The sequence below is a fragment of the Pyrus communis genome, chromosome 8 (genome assembly GCF_041283825.1).
Source record: "Pyrus communis isolate YQ-2024b chromosome 8, ASM4128382v1, whole genome shotgun sequence".
NCBI lineage: Eukaryota > Viridiplantae > Streptophyta > Magnoliopsida > Rosales > Rosaceae > Pyrus > Pyrus communis.
This window is the reverse complement of record NC_142572.1, coordinates 11,682,454-11,692,261: the sequence shown is the minus strand read 5'-3', so window position 1 is coordinate 11,692,261 and position 9,808 is coordinate 11,682,454. Positions and strand designations below refer to the sequence as shown.

General features: G+C 37.8%; 1 pseudogene across 1 annotated transcript; it reads left to right on the top strand.

The window, feature by feature from the left end:
• The first annotated feature begins 2,655 nt into the window (after positions 1 to 2,655).
• LOC137717074 (aberrant root formation protein 4-like) lies at positions 2,656 to 9,209 on the top strand (annotated as a pseudogene). The gene is made up of 13 exons (XR_015965173.1): positions 2,656 to 3,647; positions 3,734 to 3,883; positions 3,991 to 4,063; positions 5,636 to 5,811; positions 5,916 to 5,974; positions 6,141 to 6,285; positions 6,397 to 6,457; positions 6,563 to 6,828; positions 6,934 to 7,005; positions 7,219 to 7,315; positions 7,364 to 7,548; positions 7,914 to 7,940; positions 8,918 to 9,209. The product of XR_015965173.1 is annotated as an aberrant root formation protein 4-like (transcript).
• The last annotated feature ends 599 nt before the right edge of the window (positions 9,210 to 9,808 follow it).

Below are 9,808 nucleotides of genomic sequence, written 5' to 3'. Positions count from 1 at the left end.
CATTTTTTATTAAAATTTAACGATTTTTCATTAATATCTAATTCTTTTTCATTAACTAAAGTTATAGCATGGTTATTAGTTAAAATAAACTTAGCCCAACCCCTTTTCATGAAAGTTCTCTTTATATAATTCATATAAACCTACATATGCTCTTTTATATTATTCATATATATAACCTACATATTCCTTCACTGTGTGTGTTTCTATAACCGACTTTAAATGCTAATAGCAGATGTTCTTCTTTTACTTTGATGTTGTTATGTTCTAGGGAAAGTTTGGAATGTCTAAGTTCATGGAGCTAGTTTCAACGCTCTCCATTTTGGTAGGAGATTAGAAGGGGCAAGGGATTTCTGTGTGGGAGTGAGAGTAGATGATCAAAAGCATGAGAGTCGAGATGTTATTGTGAAGAAGGCACACATCGTGTTCTAAGATTTTAGGTTAGTTAAAATGGAGGGAGGAAAGAAAAGTGTTTGGTTATAGCCTATAGGGTTATCTGGACTGTAGATCAAGATAAACTATGATACAAATCGTGTTTTAAGACTTTCGGTAGGGAGGGAGGAGGGCAAGGTGTCATATCCCGGCCCAGGGTCCACCACATCTCGGGTCCGCTCCACCACCGTAGCACAATATTGTCCGCTTTGGGCCCCAACCATGCCCTCACGATTTTGTTTCTGGGAACTCACATGAGAACTTCCCAGTGGGTCACCTATCATGGGATTGCTCTCGTACGCTACTCGCTTAATTTCGGAGTTCCGATGGAACCCAAAACCAGTAAGCTCCCAAAAGTCCTCGTGCTAGGTAGGGATGGGAATATACATATAAGGATCACTCCCCTGGCAATGTAGAATCTTACAATCCACCCCCCTTAGGGGTCCGACGTCCTCGTCAGCACACCACGGCCAGGGTTAGGCTTTGATACCAAATTGTCACATCCCAACCCAGGGTCCACCACATCCCGGGCCCGCTCCACCATCGTAGCATGATATTATCTGTTTTGGGCCCCAACCACGCCCTCAAGGTTTTGTTTCTAGGAACTCACAAGAACTTCCCAGTGGGTCACCCATCATGGGATTACTCTCGCGCGCTACTCGCTTAACTTCGAAGTTCCGATGAAACCCGAAGCCAGTGAGCTCCCAAAAGGCCTCATGCTAGGTAGGGATGGGAATATACATATAAAGATCACTCTCATGCGGGATGTGGGATCTTACACAAGGTGTTTGGTTGTAAGGTTACCTATATTCTTGATAGTTCTAACTAAAACACAGATTGTGTTATGAAATTTTTTATTTTTTGTTTTAAACAAAGGATATTATTTGCACTAAGGGGACGAGGAGTGGGTTACACCTTACAATGAGTTAGCAATAATATGGTTTAAATTTGGCGAGAATCGAACCTAAGAACTCTCACTTACAAATAAAGAGGAATAACACTAGACCGTAATATTAAGTGACATATTTTTAGTTAGATACACCAAAATTTAATATATATATATATATATATATATAATAAAAAAACTGAACAAATAAAATAAATCAAACTGAAAATTTCTCTTACAAATCAAGATAAAGACCATCACACCCACTAAAGTAACAGATATAAACCCGTAGGTATAATACCCATTTATTTTGTTGCTCAAAAAAATACCCAACCACTCATTATTATGGTCTAGTGGCATCCCTCTTCACCTAGAAATGAGAGGTCTCAGGTTCGAATATCGTGGATGACGAATTCGATACCAAATTAGGCTATCCATTGAGTGGCTTTGCCAAACTCTCTCTCCCCTTAGTGTAAAAATATCAATGTACTAAAAAAAATACCCATTTATTTTTTGCTTAAAAAAATACCCATTTAGTTTGTTTCAAGCAGCATTGATTTTTAAGCACTGTTCTAGGTAGCGCTAGGCGGCTGGCCACTACCTCGATTAATGCACAGGCATTTGAAAATTAAGAAAGGGCACCTTGAACTATTGAGGCACCCGCCTAGACCGCCTAAGCACTCATCTAGCCTACCTAGACCCGCCTAGGTTTCGACTCATTTAGGCAGAAAATAAATAACGTTCATTTTGCATTTTGTTTTTCTTTAATAAATTGTAAGAGACTTGTTGAATACTTAAATGAGCACACATTATATGTTTATTCCCTATGTTTTCATTATGTTCCAATACTTCAATATATATATGTCACGCTATTTTGTAGTTTATGATAAAATTATATATATACATATATATTACTTTAAGTATAAACAGACACTTATTTACACGAAATATAATTTTACTTAAATCCGCCTAGGCGCTAGACTTCAATCCGCTGCCCAATTAGTGTCTAATGTGTTTTAGAACCTTGTTTTTAATGTGGAAGCAGGAGATTCGTATTCGCGCCTTATTGAGCCATTTGGAAACAAAAACCCGTCTCGTTTGGCAACTCGGACTGTACTAACTATTTCAATCGGATATGATAAATAGTCGTCGAATAGTACTGACTAAATTAGTCGGACGTTTGGTATTGTATCGGATTAATTTGTACATCGAATAATAGGTCGGACTATAAGTTTTTAAAAATAATTTCACGAAATAATTGTTGTTAAAATATAAAAAAAATAAATAAATAAATAACAGAAAGAAAAAAAAAACATCATTACACAGACAAAATTTAAAAATTAAAAATTAAAGAGGAAGGAGAAAAAAAACCCAGATCTCTCTACCCAGTCTTCACCGTCTTCCCCCACTCATCAAATCCCACCCTGCATACGAACCACTCATCGATTCACCAACCAAAATAAAAATCCCAGATTGAATATTTTCAGTACACGGAAAAATATCACAGTTTGGACAAATCAGAGTTTTGCAGCTCCTAGAGAAACCCCATAATTGAACTCCAACCCAATAATTCTCTGCAGTTCCTTGAGAAACCCAATTCGAAAAGTCAGCATTTTGCAGCTCGAGTTCTGAGAATTCTGCAGAAAGAAAGAGTTGGGTTGCTGGGAGCGGCGGAGGAGATGTGGGGGTTCGCGGGTCGGTGTTATTGGGGAAGGAAGGAGCGGCGGAGTGATGGGGTTGAAGGGATAGTGGTGTTGTTTGCGTGGATGTCGAGCCAGGAGAGTGCTGCGAGAGAAGGAGAGGGACGAAGTGAGCGAGAGAGGGACGGAGTAACCGAGGCTGCGAGATTCTACCCGACTATTATACAAAGGTTTCGGTTGGGATAAATAAGCAGGTGGGAGGTGTATAAAATGGGTAGGCCCTGTTCAAATAATCCGATGCTTGTTTAATACGACGCCCACCAAACATCCCTTTCTTACTATTAATACTATCGGTGGTCGTATACGACGTGCCAAACGAGGCTTAACAAAACAGAATTGAAATTACAGCACACACCAACTCATCTTCTTCTTCTTCTTCTCCTAGCTCCAAAAGTTGCAGAGAGGCCATGGTGGACAGTCTGGACCAGTCCTTACCCCTTCTGCAAGAGATCCTAAACTCGCTATCCCAATCAGCTGATCCTCCCCAAAGCTCCGTCTCACAGCTCATCAGCTTCCTCAATTCGACCCTAGACGCCGCTCTGTCAGACCCAGACAACGAAGACACAAAAGCCAACGCCTCTCGAGCTCTCACGAAAGTCCACCAATTCGTCTCTTCCCCTTCACTGGACCAGGTCCCGTTTCGTTAAATTCGTCTCCTTTTGATTCTTTACTTGTTTGTACAGTTTGATGTTCACCAACTGTTTGATTGTTTGCCCAGGCAATCATTGAAGCACTCTCCTTTCAATTGCCAATGGCAGTTTGGAAGTTCGGAGGCATCTCGGATGGATGCCTGGAGGTTGCTGAGAGCACCATTGATTGCTTCATATCAATGTGTAGTCCACGAGACATGCTTTCGATTCTTTGTGAGGTCAATATGTGGCCTTTTTAATGATTTTTATGTGAACTTATACTTGTTGTATTGATGGGTTTGTTGGGTTTTTAGTTCTACGATGATTTTTGTTGTAATTGGGTTAGCCATTGGTTCCCCCAAGCGAGACCATCAGGGATTCTGGCTATATTGCGCCTGTTCTAACCGGGCTTTCGAAAGGTAAATTTAAATGAGCTTCACTAATAAATTGAAGGATAAACTACAAAAAATTATCTCAACTATTGGTGTTATGACATTTTCATACCTCATCTTTTAAAATTAACAATGTCATACCTCATCTTACAAATTTGTGCCAATGTCAAACCTCCATCAATTTTTCTGTTACTTTTTCTGTTAAATGCTGACGTGGCCAGAGACGGGATCCATTTTTTATTAAAAAATTAAAAATTAAAAAAAAAATCCATCAACCCGTGTCCCCCCTCCCCAAAAACCCAAATCCCCTAATATGAGTTCTCTCCCACCCAACCCTCTCTCTCTCCTCTCTCTCTCTCTCTCACCTCTCTCTCTCTTCTCTCCCTGCAACCTACATCCCTAAAATCTCAAAACCCAGAAATCTTTCCCACTCGTCCCCCCCCCCAACCTTCCTCTCTGATCCCACTGACGACAACCATACCTCTATCGTTGACTCCAGCGATGACAGCCACGACCCCCAATTGCCCCCAAACCCTAACTCTAGCCACAACATTCCCTTCTCCTCCTCGCCCCCGGAGTTTGCCCCTCCGGCGATTTGTGAGAGAAAAACAAAACAATAACAACGACAACAACAATCCCAATAGAAAAACTCTCCGTTTTTCCCAGAAATTTCCGAGATTTTCCGAGAAAATCAAAGGCACGAGAAATAGAGAGAGAGAGAGAGTTGTGATCTGAGAGTGGCTCTCTTTGGTATGAGTTTTCGATAAATGGTGTATATAGGCAGGTCGGATGAGCAGGAGAGAATGAAGGTGAAGTCCATGGCGATGGGTTCTAAAAGGGCAAAGCCTCTACACAATTTCAACTTGTCGTGGTATTTGAAGTGGGGGGACCAGAAGCACCTGTGGTGCCAGAATGAGAGCTCTGACGCCAACGGGAATGGCGGGGAAGGGTCTGGGGTTAATCGGCGATCGTCAGCTCAAAGGATTGAGAGCTCACCGACAATGATGACTCAAGTGGGAATGGTTTCTGGGCTTTGGGATTTTAGGGATGTAGGTTGCAGGGAAAGAGAAGAGAGAGAGGCAAGAGAGAAAGAGGCAAGAGAAAGAGAGAGAGAGAGAGAGAGAGAGAGGAGAGAGGGTTGGGTGGAGGAGAACTCAGAGAAGGGGACTTTGGTTTTTGGGGAGGGGGGACACGGGTTGATTGGTTTTTTTTGGTTTATTGTTTATTGTTTTTTTTTTAATTTTTTAATATTTAATTATTTTTTAAAATATTTAATTATTTTTTTAATAAAAATGGGTTCCGTTTCTGGCCACGTCAGCATTTAACAGAAAAAGTAACAAAAAAACTGACGAAAGTCTGACATTGGCACAAATTTGTAAGATGGGGTATAACATTATCAATTTTAAAAAATGAGGTATGAAAGCATCGTGACAACAATAGTTGAGGTAGTTTTTTTAACTTTACCCTAAATTTAAATGAGCTTCACTAATCAAATCTTTTACTCTGTCTGCTGCGTATTTGTAATTGAATTATGACAATTGATTTGTTCCTAGCACTATTTTGTTAAGTTTGTGTTTTTGTTTCTCTTGTTAATTTCAGTGTTTCTTTCCCTTCAGAGGCGTCACTTCGAGCAAGTGAAAGTAGCAGTTCCCATTATCGTTAAAGTCTTGAAGGCCCAGTCTTTGGAGTTGGAAGATGAAGATCCAGAATTTAAGGATTTGTTTGACAGAGCTTGGGCGATTGCTCATTCCATACGTTCCGTTTGTGTAAAGTTGGTATGTGATAAATTGATAAGATGGCTTTTACTAGTTTAGCGATATTACAAGATTCTTATCATATTTTCTTTTTGATCCTGATGGTCTTTTGCTCCGTGACACAGGAAGGTGTAGCAAATGAAAAGCTCCGTGCCTACTTGGTCTTTATGTTTTACAGATTATGGTTGGCATCATTTAATCAATGTTTCAGTTTGACTCTCTGTTTTTTATCTGTGCTATATAACACAGAAATTCCAGTCTAAACTCTATTACATATCACATCTCTCCTATTTGATTTGCTATCTTTTTGTTTTGCGTTTGTTTTTACTGAACACGCTATTTATGTGCATGCTATTGTCAGCATGAATCACAATGTTACAAGTTCTCAGTTGTTTGTGTTGCAACTCTCTAGTTTTTTGGCGTTTTGTGGTTTGTCATATCTTGGTGTGATAACTGGGTCCGATGTTGACAAAAGAACTAGGGCAGTAGTTGGAGGTAAATCCTTTCAATCACTGTTCCTTCCCTTGTATTCTATAATAATTCGCTGTATTTGGTATCCAATTGTTAGGCCCTTGATGTTTCGTTTCTTGTTTTTTGTACGCATAGAGGATGAAGATGATTTATATGAGCTGCTTATCCGATGTCAAATGCGGTGCACCTCTTTTAGGTTTATGTTTCTGAATGTTGATCGCTTCTTTTCTTATTATATCAAAAAAAAGTATAGCTTGACACTTTGTCAATTGCTTTTGTTTTTTCTGTTGCTTTATTTAAGTGATATGGGGCCATGCTTCTGATGATGTTGTTCGGGCTGCTGAGGGGGATTTGACTTCCGTCAAGCTTGAACCTAAGAATAACCAGACTGAAAGGTGGCAAGCTGTTGGCATGCTAAAGCACATACTAGCTCCTGCCTCTCTTCCATGGGAACGTAAAAGATATACCATCAATTTCTTGATTTGCATTACAGATGGAAATATTTCCCACTATGATGAACGTAAAGACTTCTCATCTTTTATGACTAGCCTTTTCGCTGCTCTGCAGGTTGCTTCTTTACATCATCATACAATGTAGGAACTTCTTATTTATCAGAGTGGAAGAGAATCTAATCTGTTTTTTCACTTGTCATATGGGCATTGTACATTTTAGGCTGTTCAAATGGCCATCATGTATGCATCAGATACAACGCTGAGGAAGAATGCCTTTGAAGCTTTCAAAAGGGTGAGGATCTGTCTTAGCATTGCATTTGTCCATTAATCTACATGCCAAATAGCTGACGCATTTTTTGTAAGCAGCCAACAACTCAATGTATGGTCGTTTTGTAGTAAGTAAGACCTTGCTTATCATGTACTCTTCTTCATTTTGGTTCTAAGTAAATTATTTACTGTACTCTCTGAATATTACTACTCATTTATGTTTACCAATCAAAACCAGATTCTTGCTGATATTCCCGCTTCTCAGAGGTTCGACATGTTGGAAGTCTTTGATCATAAATAGTAATTCTTCCTCTACGGTAAAACCTTTAGAGCCAGTTTACGTGATATGCATTCCCATTGTTGTCGAATTATACTTGACTCAGTATTACCGAATGTGGATTGTTTAAGGAGAATTGCACAAGGAAAGTTGCCAAAAGGTAGGAAATGATGAGTACTGCAAGCCAAACTACCTACATTGTTTTGGATTGCCAGTGTCCTTGAATTGGTGGAGTTGATTCTGAAGCCCCCGGAGGGGGGACCTCCATCCTTCCCCGAGGATACTGATAAGGTATTTCTCCAACTTGCTTTGTTAATTTATTTTCGTAAGTTGCTTGTGATACTGAAGTATTTATGTTGATTTACCAATGTGTTGAGTAGTCTTTATATGTTGTCAAGCTTTAAACCTAAGATCTTAAAGACACCTAAATGTAAGATATTACAATATTTAACTGTCCTACAATTACGAAAATAATCTTTAAAAAAAATTAACTTGGATTTGTCTTGTGCAACCCAATTATATTTTTTTTTTCCTCTCTTCTTTCATCATATGGTTCGTCATTACTAGCAATGGTATTTCATTGCAGAGCAGTTTTTAATTAATCACCGGTCGAATGAACTGAACATATGTGTACTTGTCAGCCTTGAATGTCGAAGTTTTTGTCTCTGTCAAATATATTTGAGGTTAAATTGACATGTCAGAAATTCTGGACTAAGTAGTCTAATTTTCATATTTTTTGTAATATTCATTTTTCTTTGTCCTTGAATTTATGTTACTGTGTTGAGATGAAAAGTAAAAACTTTAAATTATTGTATGGAAACTTAATCTTACAAGATTTGAAAAAATTATCTGCTGTATGCGCTCAATCTGTACAGATTTGGACAGGTAAACATATATCATCATTGAATTAATTAAAGCAAACATAATTTTTACTATTAGAAGTGAAAGTAATAGATTTCGATTCTGATTTGTACTCTTTATTTTTACCCTTATTAAAAATGGAGTTTTAACAAAAAGTTCACGGTACTGTTCACTTTAACGAAAAGCCACATTTTTACACTAAAAAGTCAATTATGATACTATTCACTTTACTCTTTATTTTGTCCTTATTGTTAAAACTCAAAGTTTTCAAATCATTTTTGTAGGAGTTTGAGACCCTTTTGTCCTACATTGGTCAACAGTATTTTTTTTCACTAACCTTTATATAGGCTTATTCCTTTTTCTTAGTAATTAGAACTCGGACCATTTGGAAATGGATTGAAGGCTTGGGCCTTATGGTTGTGTGGATTAGGCTTGATAATTATACTATAATATTAATATAAATTAATCAAGACAAGGGCCTTGATGATTAGTTTTATCATTATGCTAGAGTTTTATAATCCAGTGCGGGTTGTAGAATTAGGTAGTTGTATCATGGTCGAGCAGACGTTATAGAACTGTAAGCACACGAGTGAGACAGAAATACTGTTCGAAGGACATAGCGTTTGCGCTAGCCTCTACCTTCAATTCATTCAAGTTAGTATAATTTTAATTTTTTGTAATTATTGTGTTATTGCATTCTGTATTGCAAGTATTTTTTGAATAATAAAGTATAAGTATTTCAGCTCTGTATTTCTGTTATTCTATTGTTTCTAAATTGTTCTCCAATAATTTTCATTAGTTTTCCTTATTAAAAATTGGCACAGGTAAAACCAACCACACTGGAGTGCTGTCCAGAAGCAATTTACAGAAACCCTATAAGACCAGGAATGATTACGAGCTTCCACTTGAACTCGTTGAAGATCAGCTCAAACAGTGAGCCTACGTAACAGTCGTTGTCGCCTTCCATGATTCTATCCATTAATACCATTTACACTAGTCCAAATCCAAGGACGAGAGAATGTGTCTTGTTATATTTTTGTACTAACATGCTGAAGGAGATATACGGATGGGGATTGCTAAGAATCTTTTGAAGTGGCACGAGCAAGCGTCTTTATATTGTATTCCGATTTTTGATATAAAGAACATGCAATCTATTTAAGTATGTAAATTCAGATTTTAATGGTTTTGTTGTATTTTCTTTCAAAACCGGATCTCTCTGTATGCGATCAAAATCCTTGTCAGAGGGGCATGAAGCTGGCTGAGCTCTTGAAATCATAAGAATATCTTTATTTGTCCCTTTCTCCGCACTATCTCAATTTTGGCTGATTGGTTGATTCAGTTGACCATTTTTCGTCTAATTTGGAAGATTATGCTCACGCGCCAGTCAAAAACGAGTAATGCTAGGATATCAATTTTGTAAAATAAACGGTGTGATTGTTAATGATTGGATTAGTAATTAAATGTCGATTAACGTGTTTATTTTTTATTAGTGGCACATCATTTAGTTTGTAAATTTGATTTAAAATTTTAATCTTCCTAGCATTATCTATCAAAAAATCACACATCATAGTCAAATAATCTCAAATTATGCAAAATAGCCTCAAATGCCAGATTGCTAACGGACTAAAACTTAAAGATCAAATTAATCAAATTCACTACACAATTAAATTAAATCAAAATTCTAGTAAAA